Source organism: Mus caroli, chromosome 10 (assembly GCF_900094665.2).
Source record: "Mus caroli chromosome 10, CAROLI_EIJ_v1.1, whole genome shotgun sequence".
NCBI lineage: Eukaryota > Metazoa > Chordata > Mammalia > Rodentia > Muridae > Mus > Mus caroli.
This window is the reverse complement of record NC_034579.1, coordinates 92,042,409-92,068,482: the sequence shown is the minus strand read 5'-3', so window position 1 is coordinate 92,068,482 and position 26,074 is coordinate 92,042,409.

Here is a 26,074-nt window from a genome sequence, read left to right as displayed (position 1 = left end):
CCAAAAGAATGGGAATGGGTGGGTAGGGAAGTGGGGGGGTGTATGGGGGACTTTTGGGATAGCACTGGAAATGTAATTGAGGAAAATACGTAATTAAAAAAAAAAAAGAAAAGAAAAAAAAATAAGTGTGAACTTTAGAAATCACACAACAGAATTTATACCAGGATATTTTGAGGCTTCATTTTTCAAAGCAATTAATATAAAGCTCTTCACCTCAGCCTCATGAAGACTCTTCAGACAATGGCAAAAAGCAGCCATGGTTGTCAACAAAATACCATAAAACTGTCTCTAGTCCATACACTAACAGTCTTTTCCATTGAAACCTTTTGGGCTAGCAGACTAACACAGTTCACACACTGCCCTCAGCACTACAGTCTTTCAGATTCCTACTAGAAAAGCCCACTAAGCACCATTTAAAGCATTCCATGACTTTCTAAATCCAAAGTCCCCAAATCTACATTCTTCCAAACAAAAACATGGTCAGGTCTACCAGAGCAGTACCCCAGTTCCTGGTACCAATTTCTGTCTTAGTTAAGGTTTTCATTGCTGTGTAGAGACACCATGACTAAGGCAACTCTTATAAGGACAACATCTGGGGGATAAACATCCTGGTTTATAGCCTGGCTGGAAAGATGTCTCCTGAGTATGTTTGGGATGTGGGGAACTACCACACATTGAGATATATAAAGGAAGAGCCCCTGTCTTCATGGTTTCCTGGTCTTCAAGATATAAAGAACTCTGATGTATGGGTACAGTAAGTGACAGATAGCTCCATGCATCTATCCACTCTTTTTTTTTTTTTTTTTCTTCTGAGATTTTGGAATTTCAGACTCCAGAGGTGCTGTTAGTTTGTTGAGGTTGAATTTTAGCTACCCATGGCAAGATCATGCAAATCACTGCCTAAGCCAAACTTCATACAATTTATTCTTCATATGTCAGCCCCTGGTCATCCTGTTCTTCACAATGCTTCCCTCAAACATTTCTTATACTGGCATTGTTGTGACAGATACTTTCAGATATCTTGATTTGTGCATTTTCCGCTGGTACCTGATTACTGTCCTTGTCAGATGACAGAGTGGAATTCTTCTACTGTTAGCCCCTCTGTCAGAAGAATCATTGTCTTATCTAAACGGTAGAGAAATCATCTTGTGTATTGTATGAATGCCTCACATGTCAATTCAAAAGCCTATGGCCTATGGCTTAGGCAGGAAATAGAGCTGGGATATCAGAAGGCGAAAACATTCTGGGAGAGAAGGAGGCAAGGGGGTGGGGTGGGGAGGAACTGGAAATGGTATGAGAAGAGGGACACATGGTATTTGAGCACAGGTAACCAGGCACATGTCAAAATACAGGTTAAAAATAAATGGATTTTCTTTAGTTATTGTCCTGGCTAGTTTTGTGTCAACTTGACACAGCTGGAGTTACCACAGAGAAAGGAGCTTCAGTTGAGGAAATGCCTCCATGAGATCCAGCTGTAAGGCATTTTCTCAATTAGTGATGAAGGGGGAAAGGCCCCTTGTGGGTGTTACCATCCCTGGGCTGGTAGTCTTGCTTCTATAAGAGAGCAGGCTGAGCAAGCCAGGAGAGGCAAGCCAGTAAAGAACATCCCTCCATGGCCTCTGCATCAGCTCCTGCTTTCTGACCTGCTTGAGTTCCAGTCCTGACTTCCTTTGGTGATGAACAGAAGTATGGAAGTATAAGCCGAATAAACCCTTTCCTCCCCAACTTGCTTCTTGGTCATGATGTTTGTGCAGGAATAGAAACCCTGACTAAGACAGTTATTATCTAGTCATAGTAGAGCCTAGCTATTTGGCCAAAGTTTCCACTGCTGTATAGAGACACCACGACTAAGGCAACTCTTGTATTTAAATATAATTTGAGTCTGAGTCTTACTTTTGGCAACATGGGGCTGAGAGGCAGCACCAACGTATAACTACAACACTAAGTATACAGCTGGATTTGGGGAAAGCGTGGATTATTAGTTTGTCTTAAGATAAGAAAACTTAACCACTTTTCCCCCACCAAGGCTACCATTCTTGACACCAGGTGTGTGCTGCCGCAGTCTCTTCCTGTGCGAGATGCATGGTCAGAACGGTTCTGCCTTATTGTTGTGTGTCACTCGTTCACTTTGTCGTGTAGGTTGCAAGTATTTTTGTCACTGCCTTTGTGGCCTCCCAAAGCTTTCAATTCTTCCATGTGTGGAACAGAATATTTCTTTGTAGCATGGAGATTTCTTCTTACTTGGGTCATATGGATGTAGCTTCTAGTCCATTATTTCATTGTGACAATTTTGTAAATTTTATGTGTTTACTTTTAATTGGTGTCAGGAAATACCCTTCCACATGTGACTCAATAAAAGATTGCTTTATTTTAATTGTAATGGTGGTTGAGTTAAAATAATACATTTCCTGCATTTTGAAATAATCTTGAATTTTGAATTTTCAGTCTGTTACTATAATTAGTAAGTGTTAAACAAACTTTGTATTTTTGAGTTAACTTCATGGAATTATAGTGGACTATCCTTTTTGTATGTTGTTAAATTAAACTAGTTCTATTTCTTCAAGTATTTTGCATCTACTCAGGAAGGATATTGCTTAGAATGTGCCTTTTGGCTTTTTATTTTGATCGATATAGTTGCAAGTTGATTAATTTTGTTTATCGTTATTGTTTTGAGCACTTGAATTTTAGTCTTCCTTTTTCTAATTTAAGTTGGAAACATGAATTATCAATTTTATTTGTATATTCTTAAATGATGAAAGCACTACCTATAATAAATTTCATCTGAAACACTAACAGAATCCATCAATTCTAATATGCACTATTTTTATCTTTAACTTCAAAAGGATTTTATAGTTTTTCCTTTTTATTACTTTTTGACAAATGAATTATTTAGATTCCACTTGGAATTTGTCTTGTTAAGTTCCAAAATATTTGTGATTATTTTAGGGGACACATTTTAATCACTTGCATTTAATTACACCATAATCAAAAACATGCTTTAACAGTTGAACCATTTAATTTCTTTTGTTTTTTTTTTTCCTTTATTGAAAGAGGTTTTTATATATTTGGAGATAATTTCCTTCCTTCTACTCTTGCCGGTTCTTTCTCATCTCCCACTCCAGTGTTTGCTTAATCTTCAAGAGTGGGGGCAGAGAGTGAGGAGAGGCCATCACGAATCCTTTGCTATAGAGCTGAGGATGAGACTGGGGAGTTGGATTTGGAAGAGAGAAGAGAGATCTGAGATCTGAAGCTAATCTACCTGCCTCATCTGCCTACTTGCTTCTCTGGAAGGCTACAATAGCAGGGCCAAGGGATATATAGACAACTGAAGACATCCTACAGAGAAAACATAACTTAGCCATCCGGTTCATCAGATGGTTTTGTCCCCATGTTCAGTTCCTACAGAGTATGCCAGAAATGCAGTTTTTAAAATATTAACTTATAAATGTCAATGCTCTGTTGTGTGGAATTTTCACTTCAAAGTTTAATATCTTCTTTATAAACAGAGTATCTTTTTGTCATCATATGACCCTCTATTTCCCTATTAATATTATGAATTGTGAAGATTGTATTGTTAGTATTTTTGCCATCTAAAGTTTATTTCTATCATATCATTTTTTTTCACTAATTTACTTTCCACTTCCATATCTAATGTGTACTTCTTACTGATGACATTTATTTACTTTTGTTTCTTCAGTTTTCCTTGGGTGTATGCATTGTACATGCTACTGTATTGCATGAGGACCTTTTCATACACACACACACACACACACACACAAAAAAAAACATTTGTTGACCGTGTTATTCCTATGGCTCTATTTCCTCTCACTTCTCCCATTGTCATTATTTCCCTTTGCAGTTTAGCTTCTCCTTTCATGTCTCATATATATACACACACACACACATATATATATACATGCATGTATATATATTCATATATATGTTTATATATACATAAAACATATATTTGTAAACATATACACACACATATATAAAACATATATATGTCATATATATACATAGCAATATATATTTGTTTTTATGTATCTGTATATAATCATGGAACTACAGATGACGAGAAAACAGGCAACTTTTCTTGCTGTGAGATTGGCTTAATATGATCATCTTTCGTTTAGTTTAATATATCTTTTTCTGTAAACAATGTGACTTTGTTCCATTTTTTTGTGATTGAAAAAAAGTTTCCATTGTATATATGTAGTCACATGACATCTGTGTTTTTTTTATTCATTGCTCTGTTGTTGAATATGTAGTCTGTTTCAATAAATAAACTGTCATGATATGGCAGAGGTAGGCATTGATTTTCAAATATCTCTGTCATTTAATTGACATCTTTGTCATCAATTGACTCTAAGTCCTTCATGTAAAGATTCAGAAGTGCTTTATTTGTACCATATGGAACAGGCACTGGTTCAGTCTGTTAAAAGTATATTTTTAAAAAATATTATTTTTATATTTGAGCACAAATCTTATAATTATTTGCTACAATTATTCATATTGTATTGATTTAAGTCTATAGGTCCCATTCATGCATTTTCAAGCTATCTATAACTGTTTTGCTGTTTTCCTTGTATCTTAAATGTTTAGAAAACATTTTTGCCTGCTCAGATAGCTGTTATTGTTCATATTATTTGTTTTAATGACTGCTTTTAGGATGGTAGCACAGATTCTAATTTTTCATATTCTATTCAACTGTTAGGACACAGCTGTTCTGCATATATTATAACTTCATAAACTAATTATACTTGCATTGAGCAACTATATTTTTAAAAAGTTGGACGTAAATAGTCTTTCCTATGTACCATGCACTGAACACTTCTGCATTTCTTTCTGATGATCCAGTGCTACACTTTCTTTGAGTTTAAAGTTGTCTTTTAGAGCTGGAGAGATGATTTGGTGGTTTAGAGCACAGACTGCTCTTCCAGAAAATCTGAGTTTGATTCCAAACACCAACATGATGCCTCACAACTGTCAGTAACTCTAGTTGTAGGGGATCTGATAGCTTCTGGCTGCTGCTGTGGGAACTGAATATATATACACATAGACATCCATTTAGGCCACACACACATGTACACACACCCACACCCACACACAAATCTTTGTTTTTAAAGAATTGTCTTTTAGCATTTTTTATAGCACATGCTACCATCACTTGTTTGTATGCTTTTATTTCATGTGGGAATGACTTTTATTTACTATCTGTATTAATTATTTTATCATTGTTGTATTAAAATACTGACAAGAAACAACTTAAAGGAGGTGGTGTTTATTTTGACTCCTGTGTAAGAAGGATTATAAATGGTAATGGGGGGGAGGCACGATGGTAGATGTATGAGGCAGCTGATCACTCATCATTCATTGTCAGGAGGCAGAACAAGAAATTCTGGAACCCCATGCATTTTCTACATTTTATTCATTCCCAAACTCCAGTACATGGAATGACTGTCTCCATTTAACATAGGTTTTACCCATTCAGCTAAACTTTCTAAAATTTCCACTTGAACAAACCCAGAAGTATGTTTTGAAATCCTACCAAGTTCACAAGATTATCCTCTGCAAGCCTATAACTCTGCGGTTGGACATCTAGGCTATGCTTATAACTTAGTTCTTGTGAATAATAATTCTGCACTAAACACATTCAAATATCTCTGTGATTTATTGACTCAAAATCTTTCAGGTAAATAGCTAGAAGAAGTATGATTGGGTAACATGAATGGAGTATAGAACTGATTAAAATTGGACCAGTTTTAGTGCTGTGGGAGTCAAGATAATAAATAATATAAGTACCCATCTCTCCTTGAGGCAAAAATAATGAAAATCAGTCGCTAATAGACCTGCTCTTATGATCCATTAGCAATGCGTGGTTATCACTGGCTGAGATGGCCATAAGTATGAGTGATTGGAAGGTAATTTAGCAAGGGTGGGCATTTTGAGAGAACAGCATATATAGAGGTGTTTTAGAGACACTTTATTGGACCAGAATGAATTGTGTTCATAGGTCAGTTAAGAAGTAGGGTAATTCAACAGGTACTTTGGAACTGGTGTACAAGCCTTAGTGGTTTTGCTGAGTCCCATAATTAGATGTGCTATTTATGAGTTAGAATAGTAGACCTGAGTGCTTTAGATTAGCATATAAATCAGGTTCATAAGGTGCTAATGCAATCAAGACAGGGTGAAAGAAGAGAAGGGTGTAATGGGTATGTTTGTATGTTGTGTTGGATAAAAGGGTGTGTTTGGATGCAACCCAGTCTCACCAAGTCCACTGAACGTTGGCACTATACAGCAACCATATGGTTATATCAGCACCCTAACCTTGGTTAAATCATTCATGTCCTTGTTTGGAACCATTCCCCTACCCATGCTTCCGTAAGTGAATCTAACTAAATTCACTGGTACACCAAGCTAAATTTGAGTGGAGTTATCTTTGCCATGTGTCATTGGTGACTTCCTTGGAATGAAAAGACATTTCTTTGTCCCTCCAGCAAAAGTTTACACAGTTCTGCAAGCAAATGATCTCTGGCTGGATTTAAAGCCTGTGCCTCAGTTGTGAATTCATCTCTGTTATTTAGCTAGAGTGAAGAGCCAATGGCATTGGAGGTACTAGGCTCTAGTGGTGTGGTGCTTGCCACTGTCCTGTTAAATGTGTGTGATCTTGTTGTGTGACACTATTCCTGACAACACCTGAGCAAATGTCTACTTATCCCAGATATAGAGCTAATGATAGACCAAAGTATGGATTAACAAAAGGCCCAGTTTACTGAACCAATGAGTTTTTTTTGGATTACTTACAAGAACAAAATGGCTTAAAGAAAGTCCACCCCAGCATGAATTATAGATCAGAATGCTCAAGGTCTGAAATACAATGAAGAATCTGGAGTCAGATCAACAGGATTGAAAGTGTCTTTCCAGGTAGCTCAGTTAGTGTGAACCTCTTCTGGGAAATTCAGCTTGTTCTCTGATTTTCCCAGGTGGCTTGGTCCATGTGTGCTTCTTCTTGGATAATCTGTTTATTGTAGGAAGTCTTGCAGGTCTGAGTTTGTTCTAGACAGGTGAATGTCTGACAGTGTCCTTGAGCAGTCCTTACTGCAATGTATGAATAGGGAGCAAGGGTCCTGGTAAATCCAGTCAGTTTCCTGAACTTCCTGAAAACACTGAGTTGTTTACTATCAAGTTTAACAAACTTCCTTTCAGAATAGAATGCCTCACATTCCCCAGAACATTCAACTGTTTCCTTTCCCCTTTAGCCTCTTACATCTTAAGGAGCTTCTTCATTAGCACATCCTCCTGTTTCACCTTCCATGAACATCCTGTGTCTTAATGAGCCTCTCTCTAAAATGGAAGGCTTTAGTCTCCTAGCAAACTGCTACACAGCAGATGTGTCTGTCAAATTGCCTTATAAATATTTGTTTGTGTTTATGTCCATGGATTATTGCTTCTGTCAACCTGGGTAGTAGCAAACATTATTTTTATTTTATTTATTTATGTATTTATTTATTGCAATGGGTGGTAGGTATTGCAGAGACTTAAAACCTGTTAAGCTCTTGAGAATAAGAGACAACTGTTGTGGCAGAGTGGGCTCATTACTCATCCATAAATAGGAAATAGCTGGATATCTACATCACCCCTCTAAGGCTCAGGGAACAGTACAGATTGGGGCATAGAACTACAGTAGAACGAGAGGAAACGGAGACTGTTTTGTACTTATTTTTATTTATGTTGGATTATAAGACTCAGAAATTTAATGAAACTTGCAACAAATAGGACAGAAAGTTAAAAGAGCCATCAGAGCTCCCCAAATGTACATATCAGTAAACAATTGTTGGGATAGGGAACTGTCCATTGGAGCTGGATGCAGGTAGGGGAGGGAACATTGGGTGCATTTTTAATGAGGTATCTAGAAGCTTGCGCTTGTCTTTCCAGGCAAAGCCTTTAGGGTAGAAAAGTACAGTTTTTTTTTTTTCTCTTTCTGTTGTCATTTTCATATTCATGCCATAAAAGCAGGCAGCTCATTTCTTGCAAATTTATGTTTTTAAATTTCAAATTCCTTCCGGAATCTGTTTCTTAACTCTCTCCATTGAATTCAGGTTGTTTTAAAGAAATATTTTGTCAAGAGTTTGAATTACTACCTTTATGACGCTCCAATGAGACAGAAGCACACCCAGCAATTCTGAGGAATCATTGCATAGACTCTTCAAGCATGAGCGACATGCTTCGGTAATATTGATATCATAAAACTCAAGAAGAGAGTCAGGCTCCTACAAACCAAGAAAGTCACTACGACTTTGGTTGTTCATTAAAGCTAATGTGAACTTCTTTTTCCTTTGTCTCTTTTCAATATTTCTCTTCTCTTCTATCACCGTGGACAACAGAAAAGCATTTGTCAGTCAGTATTTGGATTCTCTATAGCAACAATAGGTGGAGCTTGAAAATAGTTGTGTTTGGAAATGAGGGAAAATTCTAAACCAGGAGCATAGTCCCAGGGATCTATTTTGGGTACTGTAAGTTCCATAAAATAAAATTGTGACAACTGAAATAGTTTTTCTACGCCTTTACCAATTCCAAATACATCCTAGTCTTATGTGGTTTTAAATCAAAGAAAGAAATTAAGTTGGGGATATTTTATTGAATAAACTTTGATTTTATTCATAAGTGTGGTTTCCTTCTGAGTTCTAGAACAATTCTTTTTTTTTTTCTTTTAAAGAGAAGGATTTCAATGACTAAAGGGGATACCCTGCATGTACCTAATGCGTAACAATTTGTTAACCATGAACTTAAAAGAAAGAAAATAAAAAACACAGCAAAAATAAAGATGGAAAATACACTAATACCTCACACTTTCAGTATTGAAATATACATTTGAATACATTTTATGCAAGAATTAAAAATGTAATACTACATTTTTAAAAAAAATCTAAGATGATAAGAATTATTGAGAGAGTGATTCATGTGGGCTCCATCCCATATACAGACACCAAACCCAGACATTATTGCTAATGCCAAGAAGTGATTGATGACAGGAGCCTGATACAGCTGTCCCCTGAGGGGCTCTTCCAGAGCCTGACAAATACAGATACAGATGCTCACAGCCAACCATTGGACTGAGCACAGGGACCCCAGTGGAAGAGTTAGGGAAAGGACTGAAGGATCTGAAGGGGTTTGCAACCATATAGAAAGAACAGCAATATCAACCAACCAGACCCCCCCCCCCACTAAGAGTTCCCAGGGACTAAACCACCAAGCAAAGAGTACACATGAGGGACCCATGGCTCCAGCTGCTTATGTAGCAGAGGATGGCCTTATATGGCATCAATGGGAGGAGAAACCATTGGTCCGATGAAGGTTTGATGCCCCAGTGTAGGGGATTGTCAGGGTGGTGAGTTGGGAGAGAGTGGGTGGGTGGAAAAGCACCATCATAGAAGCAGGAGGAAGGGGGATGGGATAAGGCATTTGCAGAGGGAAAACTGGGAAAGGGGATATCATTTGAAATGTAAATCAATAAAATATATAATAAAAACAGAAAGAAAAATATAGAGCATAAAATGTAAATATAATTTATCATAAAATGCAATGCAATATTAATGTATAGGTTGATTAACAGTAACATGTGGATGGTAAAAAAAAATCATGCCTTGTAAACTCTAAAAATGTAAGCTAAATTAAGATTTTTTTCCACGTTGCTTGTCTCAAGTATTTAGTAGTAGTGATGTGAAACACTAACATTAATAAATACTTTTCATATGTTAGAGTAATTTTGTGATTAGTATCAGCTATGTAGAACTGAAATAAAATAACAATAAGCTACATTAAAAAAGAATTAACTGAACTTTGTAGATAATCATGAATTTTAAAATGCAAAAATATATCTTTCCAACTAGCAGTACTGTCAACTGGTATATAGTATCAGCAAGATTTGGATAGAAAGCATTCCCAGGACTAGGCCAGTATTTTCCACAGGAAACAGTGGTTCGGAGTTCATACTAATTGTGTGCATGGGAATTCAAAGAAAGACACAGTTTCATGGTTGAGGTTACACATAGTCATTTTGGGAGCCAGAAACACCAGTTTAATATCCAAAGTCCTGTAATTTGAATGTATTTTTTCAGAGCAGATAGAGATCTGGAAGAGTATTACTGCATGTAAAAGGGTCCTGAAAGTGAACACAGCACATGGAATCCTTCCATAACTGTTCCAAATTGAGTCTATGTATTTTGTTTCAATTGAGCATTATATGATTTTTGGAATAACGGGTCCATGATAAGTGAGGATCATTCATTCATTACCCATTACTTTTGTGTTTGTTTGATTTAGAATTTGAATGCTTCTAAGCAGTATAATTTGAAAATGAAGGTTTCTATACTTATCCCAAACTTTTATGTTTTCAGAATCCTGTCCATAATTTTTGACAATTATAATGAAAATACCATTAGGATTTCATTTTAATGCTAAGGTATATTAAGATGAAATTATAATAGGACGAAATTTCATCTGAAAGTCTGCTGTGTAGGGGAACACCAGGGCCAAGAAGTGGGAGTGGGTGGGTAGGGGAGCAGGAGGTGGGGAGGTTATGGGGGACTTTTGGGATAGCATTTGAAATGTAAATGAAAATACCTAATAAAAAAAGATTTATTTTTATTTTATTTAAAAAAAAAAGATGTGAGTTTGAGAGCCTGGACATGAAATTAGAGCCACTATTTTTTTAAAAAAAATTTTTATTAGATATTTTCTTCATTTTCATTTCAAATGCTATCCCAAAAGTCCCCTATACCCACCCCCTGCCCTGCTCCCCTACCCACCCCCACTTCTTGGCCCTGTACTGGGGCACATAAAGTTTGCAAGACCTAGGGGCCTCTCTTCCCAATGATGGTGGACTAGGCCATCTTCTGCTACATATACAGGTAGAGACACAAGCTCTGGGGGTACTGATTAGTTCATATTGTTGTTCCACCTATAGGGTTGCAGACCCCTTCAGCACCTTGGGTACTTTCTCTAGCTCCTCCACTGGGGGCCCTGTGTTCTGTCCTATAGATAATGACTGTGAGCATCCACTTCTGTATTCACCAGGCATTGGCATAGCCTCACATGAGACAGCTGTATCAGTGTCCTTTCAGCATAATCTTGCTGGCATATGCAATAGTGTCTGCATTTGGTGGCTGATTATGGGATGGACCCCTGGGTGGAGCAGTCTCTGGATGGTCCATCCTTTCGTCTTAGCTCCAAACTTTGTCTCTATAACTCCTTCCATGGGTATCTTGTTCCCTATTCTAGGGAGCAATGAAGTATCCATGCATTGCTCTTCCTTCTTCTTGATTTTCTTGTGTTTTGCAAATTGTATCTTGGGTATTCTAGGTTTCTGGGCTAATATCCACTTATCAGTGAGTGCATATCAAATGACTTCTTTTGTGTTTGGGTTACCTCACTCACGATGATATCCTCCAGATACATCCATTTGCCCAAGAATTTCATAAATTCATTGTTTTTAATAGCTGAGTAGTACTCCATTGTGTAAATGTATCACATTTTCTGTATCCATTCTTCTGTTGAGGGACATCTGGGTTCTTTCCAGCCTCTGGCTCTTATAAATAAGGCTGCTATGAACATAGTGAAGCATGTGTCCTTATTACAATTTGGACATCTTCTGGGTATATACCCAGGAGAAGTATTGCTGGATCTTCTGGTAGTACTATGTCCAATTTTCAGAGGAACCACCAGACTGATTTCCAGAGTGGTTGTACAAGCTTGCAATCCCACCAGCAATGGAGGAGTGTTCCTCTTTCTCCACATCCTTGCCAGCATCTGCTGTCACCTGAATTTTTGATCCTAGCCATTCTGACTGGTGTGAGGTGGAATCACACACAGGGTTGTTTTGATTTGCATTCATGTCTACTACTACTACTACTACTACTACTACTACTACTACTACTACTACTACTGCTACTGCTACTATAGATTTCATTTGGGTAATACTAGTTTGCCACTATACTCTTCCTATGGATATGCTTTCTAGCTTCTTCATAGCAGAGGAACAATACTCAGGAATTAGCCTCACCACTAAGTCCTTAGAATGGACTTGCAGTTGGTTTTCTAGTAAAACTGCAAAGTGTAGATACTAGGTGTATTCTTCATATTCCATTTTACTTCTCTTGACCACTGTCATTGTATTAAACAGCAAGGACTTATTCTACTAAGAAGAGATATTTAATGCAGATAAATATTTATGAAAACCTCATTTATGAGTTTTCTTGCAGAGCTGCCTAAAATTTCAATATCATTAGTCTCCTGACCCATTCTTGACATAAAGCACTAACTGGGTACATACAGTTGCCAAACCCTGGTCTAAATACCAGGAGGAAGGATTTAAACATAATTTATGTACTCATATGAATCTGTTCTATATGACTCCTAAAGTCATCTTCCTATTAAAAATGTTATTAGCATCTCTCTTTAATAGATGAGAAAGCTGACCTTCAGAATATTCCCAACTCCATACACTTTCTTTAAAATAGGTGTTTCAAAGCAATACCTCATGTGGTATTATCCAAAAATAAGATAGATATAGTTACTCCCCATTGTTAAGGACCTCATATATCTGAGCCATTTGTGAAATGTACGTTGCTCAGTGAAGTGAACCATGAGTGGTAACTATTTGAATGAAGGTAGAAGTCTCTACTTGGGTGGGCCCATTTAATCCAGGTTTATCTTAATCCATCTGTTTCTTGTGCTGTCAGCTCCTTCAGTACTGTATTTAGTTCACAAGCTGATTATACCCCTAGTGCAATGAATAAGCATTCCATTATCTATCTGGAGTTAGACCAGACCTCCATTCCATTTTCTTGGCTGTGTGTCTTGGGGCATGCTATTGAATTTCTTGCTTTATTTCTCTGTCTCTGTCTCTGTCTCTGTCTCTGTCTCTGTCTCTGTCTCTGTCTCTGTCTCTGTCTCTGTCTCTGTCTCTGTCTCTGTCTCTGTCTCTGTCTCTTTCTCTCTCAAATGAGAGTTGCACAAATCTTTCTCATTGGTTGTTGTATACATTAAACAAGGTGCAATCTGTACAATGTGTGTCACATATACAATGTTCAAAAGGTAACCATTGGCTACCAATTGTGGCCAAATGAATTCAACAAATGTTGACTGAATAAATCCCTGCAGCTTTATTTGTTTGTTTGTTTGTTTGTTTTTGCTCCACAGAGAGCTAGTGTGAATAATAACGACTTTTTGTTTACCTTCTTGTTTCTATTAGTGTTGGAGTGAGTTTCAAAAAATTTCCTTCAATTTCAAACCACAGCTTTTGGATTACTTTTTTTCCTACACGGTGAGCTCCAGCTCATGAATAGATATCATAAACCTATAATGTGAGCCCATCTCACTTCTCCCTCACTTTACAATGTTGCCTACTCCCATTGCTTCCTCAGTGTGTGATTTACTACTGTGTTCTCACTGTCTCAGTATTAGGAGTGCCTGTACCTTGACAGTGATTTACATCTTACCTGCTTTACCATAAGTGGCTCATCAGCATTGTCTTTTTTAGACCACTTATAGGTAGCCACAACCCTAAAGTTAACTGGTTGTAAGGCTAAGGATAGACCAACCCCAAATAAGTCACTCTGGTCCTTGGCTTAGACGGTCACTCCTAAATTCTCCTCCTTTCCTCCAAAGTACAGTTTAAGCTCTTCATTCCAGATGTATCCTCCCTAGACAGAGAGAAAAAGAACATCCTTTTCCCACAAAAACTTAATAATGCCAAGAGAATATGCCATATTTTCCCAAGCTTATTACCAGACCCCTTTGATACAATCATATTTCCTTATGCTTGTTCAATCCTCCATGCAACATGAAGTATATTTATCTTCCCAATTCCTTTTGACTCTGTTTGTGGGGGTTCCTGTATCACAAAAAATTAAATAAATTAATTTGCATGTTTTCCCTTGTTTGCCTTTTCCTTAGTGAACTGTCTTGGTGGTGAACTTTGCAGTGGGTGACAAGATTGCTTATTCTTCTCCACACTATCCTTTCTTGAAGCTGTGTTGTGTGGGAGGCCCTATACTAAGCTTATCCAATGCAATATTTCTTTTAATCTTTGCAGTTCTTGGGTATTATTTCTGCGGTAGAGACAGAGGAAAAGTACAGATCTTGTTCAAGATAAAACAAATAAAACCTATTAACTCCCTGAGTTTATATTTTTCCTAGATCAGCCCGTGCTCCATTCTCAATGGTGCTGAAGGAGAGAACATTATTTTCTTTCTACAGGTGTTTGGATGGCAGAAAATGGGTCAGTTGAGACGGTACATTTTGATGACAGAGAATGGATGCTTAATGAAACCTTTATTTTTTTTTTTAATAGACTGGGGCCTCCCCAGTCAATCATTAATTAAGAACATGCCTTACAGTCAGAACTTATGGAGGCATTTTCTTTTTTTTTTTGATTTTTAATATTTTTATTACATATTTTCCTCAATTACATTTCCAATGCTATCCCAAAAGTCCCCCATAGCGCCCCCCACTTCCCTACCCACCCATTCCCATTCTTTTGGCCCTGGCATTCCCCTATATTGGGGCATATAAAGTTTGCAAGTCCAATGGACCTCTCTTTCTATTGATGGCCGACTAGGCCATCTTTCGATACATATGCAGCTAGAGACAAGAGCTCCGGGGTTCTGGTTAGTACATCATGTTGTTCCAACAATAGGGTTGCAGATCCCTTTAGCTCCTTGGTACTTTCTCTAGCTTCTCCATTGGGAGCCCTGTGATACATCCAATAGCTGACTGTGAACATCCACTCCTGTGTTTGCTAGGCCCCGGCATCGTCTCACAAGAGACAGCTATATTTGGGTCCTTTCAGCAAAATCTTGCTAGTGTATGCAATGGTGTCAGCGTTTAGAAGCTGCTTATGGGATGGATCCCTGGATACGGCAGTCTCTAAATGGTCCATCCTTTCATCACAGCTACAAACTTTGTCTCTGTAACTCCTTCCCTGGGTGTTTTGTTCCCAATTCTAAGAAGGGGCATATTGTCCACACTTTGGTCTTCATTCTTCTTGAGTTTCATAAGGCAGCCAAGTTGCTTGACTGTGTCCTCATAGATCAATAAACAAGAGAACAAATCAGAAAGCTCAGGAATAAATAATTAACAAAAAATGATTTTAAGTGATTGCTTTTCTACTCCAAATAAAAAAATTCTAACACTTGGAGATAACCTGACCTTAAATGACTTCATCCATCTGCTCAAGATAAAGGGGAAATCTGTCTGCCTCTTAAGAATGATGAAGTTGAATTATCGAGAGGTTTCGAGAAATCTATGCAGGGAGCATACTTTCTGGGCTAAGGCAAAACATGTAATCTTTGCACAATGTGTGGTGTGTTTTAATAATGTACTTTAAAGACAGTCTTAAGATTTATAAACATACCAATCAGCTTAGCATTTCCATATACCACAGTCACATAGTATATTCACTAAAATTAATGGGTTGAAATTAGTTATCCTGAATGAAAGTCAATAGTTTATCCAAATGTCCTACTTTTCCCCAAAGCTCTTTATATAGCCCAACATTATGCCTGATGTGCCACATTATATTTAATTGTTCTGTTTCCTTAGGCTTATTTTGCCCATAGTCTGTTCTAAGACTTTTCTTATTTTGAGGACCTTGACAGTGTTGAGAATCACTGGTCAGGTGCCCTATAAACATTATGCCCGATTGCTTAATTAGAAGGATGTGATATTTTCTCTTAGCATTAGATGATGATGGTTGTCTTGAATGACAACACTATAAACTAATTATCAACGATACAGACAGTGAGATCTGAAAATACATTGTCCAGGTAACAACCAAATGTCTCTTGGTTGAAGACTTGACCTTTAGAACTTTATTCTACAAAGCTCTGGACTAAGGGGAATTGCTGTTTAAAATGCTGGCACTTGCAGGGACCTCACAGAAAGAAAGAGCAGGGAAGATGCTTACAGGAATATTTTCAATAAGATTGCTTGACGATACTGATTTGGAGCTGAAGAATGTATGGCAAAAACGGTACTTGGGTCTGAATGCTTTGTCCCTACAATATTTACCTAGAGAAGAAGGTTATGATATTTGGAGGTAAGAATTTGATTAATGATGAGATCATGAGTGTGGATTGCCCCACGTATTTGTGTTTTTATAGAAACCAGTACAACGCATTAGCTATCTCCTTCCACTGTGTGATCAGTGTATCAATGGGCATTATATATGGGCCAGGAAGTGATTCCATCAGACATTTAATCTGCTCGTCCCGTGGTCTTAGAATGTCCAGACTCCAATGAGAAATTGATTTCTGTTCTCTCTAAGCTGCCTCCCTAATTGCAACTGGTTGTAGTAGCCCAGACTAAAAACACATTGGCTGTCTAGATGGTGAACAGGTTCTTGCCAGTTGTTAGCACTGTGATTCCATAAACTGAGTTACTAAACTGGAACTTCAGAGTAAATGAAGAGAGGAAGACCAGGTTTCAGCCCTTCCTCATCTGAAGTTTCAACAAGTCTTTTGCCAACACCAGATGTGAGCACCACTGGAAATCAAGACAATGTCTTCTTCATGGTATCTGCTCAAGCACAAAAGAGGAGCTTAAGACTGCACAGGTAAGAGAAGGTAAAGTTGGCCTTAGAAAAGACAGTTTTAAGTTCAATGGCAACAGCTACATAGCACATTCCACTTAGCTTTTATATCCTGGTAAGCTGGGTCAGGAGTGAGTAGTTCTGTGGCTGGAGGATATATGTTGGTCTATTCTCCAGGGTAGTGTCCAATGATCTGGGCAAGAGGTGGCAGTTTATGGTTTACAAGGCTTTCAGTGCAGACCATCTATGGCTGGCTAGAGATATAATCTATCTGCTATTCTCTGTTATTCTCTCTATTCCTTTGTAAGAGGCATGGTTGACTTGTTAAGAAAAGATGTTCCCTTGCCTTTTGAATATCAATTCATTCATTGTTTGTCATGACACCTTATTGCATGAGTAAAGACCAGAAGGATATGTATGAATTTCTCACCTACTCCACTAATTGCTTAATAATATACTCCTTAAAACTAAAGCATTCTGCAGGACTGACTCCTTCCGTTCCCATGATTGATCTCAGTTCTTTACTTTGGGCATTGCATTTTTTTTTAAAAATTTATTTATATGAGCACACTGCTGCTGTCTTCAGACACACCAGAAGAGGCATCTGATCCTATTGCTGACGTTTGTGAGCCACCATGTGGTTGCTGGGAATTGAACTCAGGACCTCTAGAAGAACAGTCAATGCTCTTAACCACTGAGCCATCTCTCCAGCCCCGAGCATTGCATTTATTCCTCCTATTATGTACATCTTCTCTTCTCCTAGGAGTAATTGTATCAATGTCCATAGTATCCATTTTTTTCCTCTACTCAATATGAGTTAAAGCCAACAAAAAGTGTTTTCCAGAGGCGAATTAGAGACTTGATGTACCTGATACTGAGGTGACTGATTAAGGAAACCAGATAAAATAAAAACAGCTTAAAACTTTCATCTCTTGTGGTAATAGCACAGGCAAAAGGCTAAAGTTATGAATTGCTCCTTTATTTATTTTTATTTAAGGGACAAGATCAGGGCAGAATCAGATATATTACAGCAGACATGGAGGTAAACAAAAACTCTTATGTAGACAGAGAGCCAAATAAATCCTGATATGTTGATGGAATCAAGAGTCAAGGGATCAATTAAAGAAAAAAGGGAAGGACTAGGAGAGGGAAAGTATGAATTCAGAGTTCGGAGAAAAGAGTATTGAAAGCTCCCAGTTAATGTGATCACAGCATATATGTCCAAGAAAGGCTAGGTATGGCCCATGGTCATTCAGTAGACACTTTCTGAATAGAGACTGCTCAAAAGGGACATAGATGTTTACAAGAGCATCATTCTTGCTTGTAGTTCCCAGCAAGCCACAGCTAGGGATTGCTGTGTGCCAATCTAGTATTAGAAGGGAAGCTTCCCCCATGAAGCCTTCTGCATAAAGTCTTTACAGTTAGTTGCCTAGGTTAGAGTCTGAAAGATGCCATGGGATCTTGGTCTGAAATTGAACTCTTAAATTTTGTAGGAGTCAGTAGATTTTATTGTTTCTTAAGTATGTTATGCCACTCTTAGATAGTAATTCAATGATAGCTTGAGTCTTTATTTCACTGTCTTCTATTTCTTTGATGCTTGATTTACTATCTATATTTATTTTGATTAACAATAAATATTCACTGAAAACATATGTATGTACATTCATTTATATTAAATACAATTAACCCGGCAAGTCTCTGGGTTTTACATCCATGATTTCAATCAACCATAGAATAAAAGTATTAAAAAAACACTGAACCTGTATTAAACATCTGAGGGCATTCATTCTTATAGTAATTCCCTGAAAATATAGCATAGTAATTATATACAAAGCACTTATATTGAGTTAGGTATTACAAATGATATACAAAGAATTTAACAAATATAGAAAGATGTGTGAAATTGTCACCTAGCTTGAGCAAAACCTTGGGTTTTGACATCAGTATGTGTGGTTGGGATAGGGGCTTTAGTCCCTAGAAATATTCCGGTTTGGATCAGAGAGAATAGCTGCATTACATTTTCATGTGAAATAGAACCATGGAAGTAAAATGTACAGAACCTGGGCATGTCTATTCTAAATCAACATGTCTATTCTAAATCAACAAAATACACTAAAGAATGCCTATTTTGTCATAATGTCATGCATACTATTACATAAATTACATAATACATACTATTACATAATTTACCTGCAATTTCAATGGGGTGAGATTAGCTTGATTTATGTTACAAGCATACCTATAAAAAAAAAAATCGACCAAAGTAACTTTCCACTTTGTAGGTCTCTCAGCATTCATGGCGGACAGAAAAACCTGATTCCTGATGTGCAGAAGGAGTCACTGGAACTGATTTGGGGGTAAATTTAGACACATCATTAGCAGCAGAGGGAGAAGGTGAATGCGATACTGATTCAAGAGCATCTGATTGACTGATCTCAAAAAGTGGACAGAGAATGCTAACAGGAGCTTTTCTCATACAGAATCGGCCGTATCTGTTTCTGTTAAATCCCTCCAAGACCACAGCTTCCTTAGCTTTTACTTCCTGTACTATTTTAACGCTTATCTGTAAATTAAAAATGGATACCTTTCCTAGTTTTCCTCCTGTGTTTCCTTCAACTTCTGTATAGCACCTCTACTTCTTTTTCAACTGCTTTGAGTTTTTGACGTGGTATAGCCTGTGCTTCGTGTTTTTAAGCTTGTTATTTTCTTCTGCAATTAGCTCAAAAGAACCTTTTATGGTATAAACAAGTGTCTAATGAAATATTAAGAGCAGTGACTCTCAACAGCTTGATAACATTACTCTTTGACTCAGCTATGCTTTCACAAACAACAGTACTTTTATTACAAATAACTAAGATATTGCAAATAGAGAAAAAACATATTTGTGTGAGGAAAATGATGTGTATTGATAAATGTGATGGAGTCAACATAGCTATGTTCAGTTCTTCAAAGATAACATTGTTGGAGACCATACCGTGAGAAAACAAGCCTTTCACAGTCTCCCATCCTGTCAAGCCAAATGGCCTTGTGCTAAGGAGCGGGTCTTCACTTCCTTCTCCCTGTTCCCTTCCTGGCACCTGAGGCTGTAAAAGCTGAATTATAGTCCCCTTTTCCTTATCTCTTCCTGACTCCCAAGACTTCTAAGCCCAGCCTGACACCCAAGGCTGTTAAGGAGGATTCTACATTCCCGAGATAAGATGCAGAGTGCCTGCTGCCTGGAGCCTGACTTTGGCCTTCATGTCCCCAGATGCCCACTTCTTTGTTCTTTGTTAATTTCCCCTCAACCCCTCCCTATTCCCCTCCCTATTTGCTTAAAACCTGGCGTTTCAGTCTAATAAACTGAGACCTTGATAGGACCCCCTTCTTGGTCTCTGCTTCTCCTTTCCCTCCCTCCCATTTTCTCCCAGGTTTGCAGTCCCCCTTGCAACCACGAATAACTAGGTCCTGCAGGGCAGGACATAACATAATAGTGGGAGCCTAAATTTATTGTAATTTATAAAATAAAACAACTAAATTTATCACATATTGTTTGCTGTTTTTGTCTTTGGATTTTATGTTGTTGTTGCTTTAACAGAATATCAAGTGTGAAATAACTATGAGGAAAAAAATACCTTGAGATTTTTAGTACAGGTTCAGTATCATTGATACTTTTATTCCATGGTTGGCTGAAATCATGGATGTAAAATCCAGCCATGATGGTGAGAGAATTATAAGCAGTAGTTCACTTGGCCCACAATTCTGGATGCTGAGAAGTCCAGAGGCATGGTACTTGTGTCTTTGGAAGGCCTTCATATTACACCCAAACAATGAGGATGACGCTGACCAAGCTACATGACTGAGAGCCTGTTGCTCTTGACTGGGCTTCTAGAACCAAGCTGCTTTGATAGATCTGGACCCCTCTTGATGAACAGGTACTTTGGAATATTTTATATTGCAAAACCACATAATGCATTCAAAGATTTAAATATGTTATTAATATTATTAATATAAACGCAACAATTAAATGTAATACATGAGTACTTTTCAATCATTTATATTAAAAGCTTATTTATTGACTACTCAAAAAAGGAAGGAAAATCACGTTTTACCTTTTTTTTTCCACTAATATTCCTTTTTTTCTTGCTAACAAAGGGGCCTGGAGAACAACTGGTTTGATTGATAGCTGTTGGACACGGCCCAAAACTTTTTTTATCTTCAACCTCTACCTATTTGTCACAGCTCCTGCACAATCTTTATTCTGATGGATTTCAATACTGGTTTACGGAGACAAAATGTTTGAGTCTGGCTTTCCTGTTCAAGATAACAAGTACATTGTGAAATGCAAATCCACTTTAAGTGTAAAGAATTACTCTTACAGATCTGCTGTAACCACTGAAGTTAGGAGTTAAAATATTCTCAGAATATATTTTAATTTAGGGCATAAATGTAGATTTGGAACTACATTCTCTTTGTGAATAACTTCTCCTTACATTTATTTTTGTCCTCTTCCTCCAAAACGCACAGGTTTACAATTCATATTTGTAGAGTATCAAAATTATAGTAAAAAAGTTATGAAATGTATAAGGCATATACACTAGAGGTCATAAATGTATCTTATTTTTAAATAATCAAAAGATCACAAAAATTTGAGTAATTGACATTTATTTCACCATCAGCTAATTAAATGTAAAATAATCAAATAAAATTTGAGTGCAGAAAAAAGGACAAAAAAAAATCAGTACACGTGCGTCATGTACTGCAAAGTACTGCTGAGTGTTTAGAGGAATATTTCTTCACTTGACGCAGCACATATGGTAGATATGTGTCTAACTTCTACTTAAACTATTCTTAGTTATGTTTAAATTCCTTGCATTAGTTCATAAGAACAAAGGGAAGATTATTTTTGATATTCCAAATAGCCTATTTCTGTGTTTTCATTGAATAAATTTAGAAGTATTGATCTCAAGGTGAGAGTGCTTGACTTAGTTGACCAAGAATTATAGAAATGGTAACTTTAAAATAAAAAACCAAAAATAATATACCCAAGCTTAATGTCAACATTTTTCTTTTACTTTTATTTTAGTCACAAATTTTCAGTCACTTAGGTTGTCCTCGTTAGAGTCATCATCACTGTGAGGAAACACTACTGTAGGTGAACTGGCAGTCAGGGGCTGCAAAGCGTCTTCTGCAGAACCTAACTGAGGACTGACTGAGAGATCAAGGATTGCTGACACAATGCCAGCCAATCAGGAACTGCTGTTTAGAAGCGATGTGTTCTTGGGACCAACGGGCACAGATGGAAGGTATTAAAGGACCCTGCAGCAGTGTTCAGAGGAGCTTGCTGCAGTGTTTCTCACCTGTTCCGGAGCTTGTGTCATTGGCTCCATGCTACCTCACCTCTGACCCCCAAGGGCTGGCAGGGACAGGCAGTGAGTAGTTCAGGGCACAGGTAGCACTTTACAACCAAAGCAACTTAGGGAGGAAACAATTTATTAGCCATACTCTCCATTGTGATGAACAGGCATTCACTGTTTATCATTGGAGGATGTCAGAAGAGGAACTCAAGCAGGGCAAGAACCTGGAGGTAGCAGCTGATGTAGAGGCAATGGAGGGGTGCTGCTTCCTGGCTTGCTAATATGGCTTTGCTCAGCCTGCTTTCCTTCCTTCCTTCCTTCCTTCCTTCCTTCCTTCCTTCCTTCCTTCCTTCCTTCCTTCCTTCCTTCCTTCCTTCCTTCCTCATTTTCTTCCTCTCTCTTCCTTCCTTTCTCTTTCCCTTCCTTCCTTCCTTCCTCCCTTCTTCCCTCTCTGTTTCCCTCCCTCCTTTCATTTCTTTGTCATTTAACTTAATTTTTTTTTATTCACTTTAAGTCCCACTCACTGCCCCCTCCCTGTCACCCCTTACCAAAATTCTTCCCCCCACCCTCTCTCCTTCTCCTTTGAGCTGGTAAGTCCCTCCTTGGGTTTCCCCCAACCCTGGCACATCAAGTCTCTGCCAGGCTAGGTGTATCCTTTCCCACTGAGGGCAGACAAAGAAGCCAGCTAGAAAAACACATCCTGTAGACAGGCAACAGTTTTGGGGATAGCCCCTGCTCCAGTTGTTTGGGACCTACATGAAGACCAAACTGTATATCTGTTACATATGTTTAGGGAGGCCTAGGTCTAGTTCAAGTATGCTCTTTGGTTGGTGGTTCAGTCTCTCAGAGTCCCAAGGGTCCAGGTTAGTTGACTCTGTTGTTCTTCCTGTGGAGTTACTATGCTCTTTTGGGCTAGAAATCCTTCTCTTTATTCTTCCATAAGAGTCTTCAAGCTCCATTCACTGTTTGAAGTGGGTGTTGGCATTTGTCTGAACCCAGGACCCTACCTCAGGGATGGTTCCAACCTTCATGGCCTTGACTTTCCCACATCAATCACTAATTAAGAAAAATGCGCTAGAAGATTGCCTACTGCCCAATCTTATGGAGGCATTTTCTCAATAGAGGTTCCCACTTTTCAGATGACTCCAGCTTGTGTCAAGGTGACATAAAACTAAGCAACACAGAGGCTAAGCAGCCAACTTTTTTTTTTTTTGAATATAATGTGTGATCAACTGAAATGCCATGTCCTGCAGTGATTTGATGTGCCGGAATTAGCAATTTAATGTTGCTAATTGGTTGGGAAGCCATGTGCAGAGGTGGCTGTGAGATAATTAAGATCACTGATTCAAGATCTCATCAGTCACTTGATATTAGATTCTTGACCCTCCTCTTTTGGTTCAAGCTGGCATATATATATATATATATATATATATATATATATATATATATATATATGCAACTAAATAAAAATAAGGTAAAATGTTGATATTAAGAATCACTTGAAATGTATTAGGCAGGGCTCTCTAGAGGAACAGAATCAACATAATGTATCCATATGTTATAAAGATATGCCTCTGGGTCAAATGAGAGGGACTGAATAGTCCAGCAACACTACTAGCATACACTAGAGAGAGGGGCATCATAGTAGCTTTTTAGCTCATGAAGCTAAATGTATTAGTAGTCCCAATCTGTTACTGAAACACTGAAACATCTCTGAAGAGTTGCTGGCATTTAGTCTGTTCCAGCAGAATTTCAAGGAAGGTGGGATTTGTTGTCACTAGATTCACTCAACGAGAAAGAAAGGAAGGCAGGTACAGGCCAACTGCTGTTTTCTCTGATCTTTGAATATTTGTACACTTGCTGGAAAGTTCCACTCACATGTAGGGTGTTTCTTTCTACCTTGGTTAATTATCTCTGGACATTACCTCAGAGACGGACATGACTAGGCATATCTTTTGTGTGTTTCTAAATAGCTATGTTATATTCTGAGACAATTGTGCTTCATTACACTACTATGTATGCTACTACCCAGATGCATGCCAAGAGAACTGAGGTCAACATGAAAAAGTACCCTATGAAAAGAACACAGCAGGTTTTTGTTTTGTTTTGTTTTTTGTTTGTTTGTTTGTTTTGTTTTGCTTTGGTTTGGTTTGTTTGTTTGTTTGTTTTTGCTCCTGATAGGTGTTTCTGACTATAGAGCATTTTAAAAACTGATCTTCCTAGAGACAGTTCCTTGCTATCTACACAGAAGTGTTGTACTGACTAGAGGAAGCCTGCAGAGAGAGACTCACAATGAGCACTTCATTTAGGCTTTTAACATCAGAAGGACTCATCACCCAGGAGCATGGAGATGGCTGTGTTTGTATATGTTTACCATGGGACTGAATTCAGCTATGAGAGAGTCGAAGCCAATGGGTAAACACAGCTAGCACTCTATAGAGATACTTTATTTTGCCTAAGCAAATTGCCATATTCTTGGGAAAGTAAATTCTTTCTTTCTGGCTATGCTTTCTCCTGGGTAGAGTGGGAATAGTAATGCTTGCTTCAGTGGCTTGTAGTGAATAAGATATCTGCAAGTTATTTCACCAAACCTCACTTGTTAGGGACAATAAAGCAGGGAGGGGGGTATCATACAGAGACCGAATCTGATTAAACTATGATGGTGGGATGAGGGACCAAATTTTAACAAATTTTTATTTAAGAACATTTTCAATAAGTTTGCAGTAGACAGCCATGGACTAAACAGGAATGTCTCTGCTCTCAGAAATTTTGCTTTGTAGTTCAAAGAAAGAAAAATGAATGATTGAATTAGCTACTGTGGCTAAGGCTGCCTGATCCTTGTTGGGGAAGGAAATAGATAATGATGTAGCCATGAGGAGGCAGATTAGATAAGCCATGAAATCACACTAAATCTCTCACATTCTCTATTAAAAAGTTAGGATACTAATGGCATCACTAGCTAATCTGTGGCTGACTGTGTTGGTGACTTTGCTCCTGATAGTTTTCATACACCTGGGTCATTAATGGTGGACTTTATTCACCGCAGTACTTGTCCCTGGTGGGGTAGATAAATAATTAGAGAACACACTGCTACATTAAAAAAATCATCTCTCCTTCACTTCAGCCGAGGGTTAAGTGAATGCATATTTATGAATTTCCACTTGCCTTTTCCTCAAAGTTGTCAAGAATAGAAATTCATTAATCTCTAGGTAAATGTGACATGACCATGATATGCACATTTTAAGTTTAATGCTGCAAGTTAAAAGTAGGCTCTTACGAGCTTTTCCTTAGTTTTGCACTTTTATTATAGGTTGTCTAAGCATATAATTAGGGGGTTGAATAGGTAGAACTGTTGAAAGCTGGTGATCCTACCTTGGTATTACACCCAGTCTCTCAGTCTTCTTCCACACCTCTGCTGTGATTGGATTTGAGAAGTGTATTAACTTCTGAAAAATCACACTTTCCCCCAAGAACCTGGCAAACTATCACCTTAGATTGTTTTCTGGAATAATAAAATTCAAGGCAATTTGTCAGCACACTTACCAAGCCTGCCCCTTTACCCCAGTCAAGCCAGAAAAGGAGATGACTGCCCGTTTCTAGTGGTCTTTAATCTCTGTCACAAGATATGATAGACCACTTTAAAATTGTCTAGCTCACCTAAAAGATGTCTCTGGTATTCTAGTCTCTTATTTAAGAACAAAGACACACATTGACTACTTTGAAAAATCCCAGGAAAGCATTCTAAATTGCCATATTTTTATGTGATGCATAGGATTATTTAGACTCATTAGTACATTAGAAATAGTCAAACCATCAGCCCTCAATTAATAGAGTTCCATAATTATCCTGGGAATACTTAGTCTGCAAAACTACTTGTATCCTGTCCTGTCTATTTCATGACCCCTGTACAGCCAATAAAACTGCTGTTCTCTGGCGCTCTCCATGATCCTTGCTCAGCTTCAAACCCATTCCAGTATAATCTATTTTCTGAATTGGAGATAAAGATTTTGTAACCCAGTCTAGAAGATGAATTCATAAACTTTTCCAAGAAAAGACAGTAGAAAAAACTGGAAAACAAAAGGTGGGGACTGGACTTGTGCCTTTCTTTCTTTCTTTCTTTCTTTCTTTCTTTCTTTCTTTCTTTCTT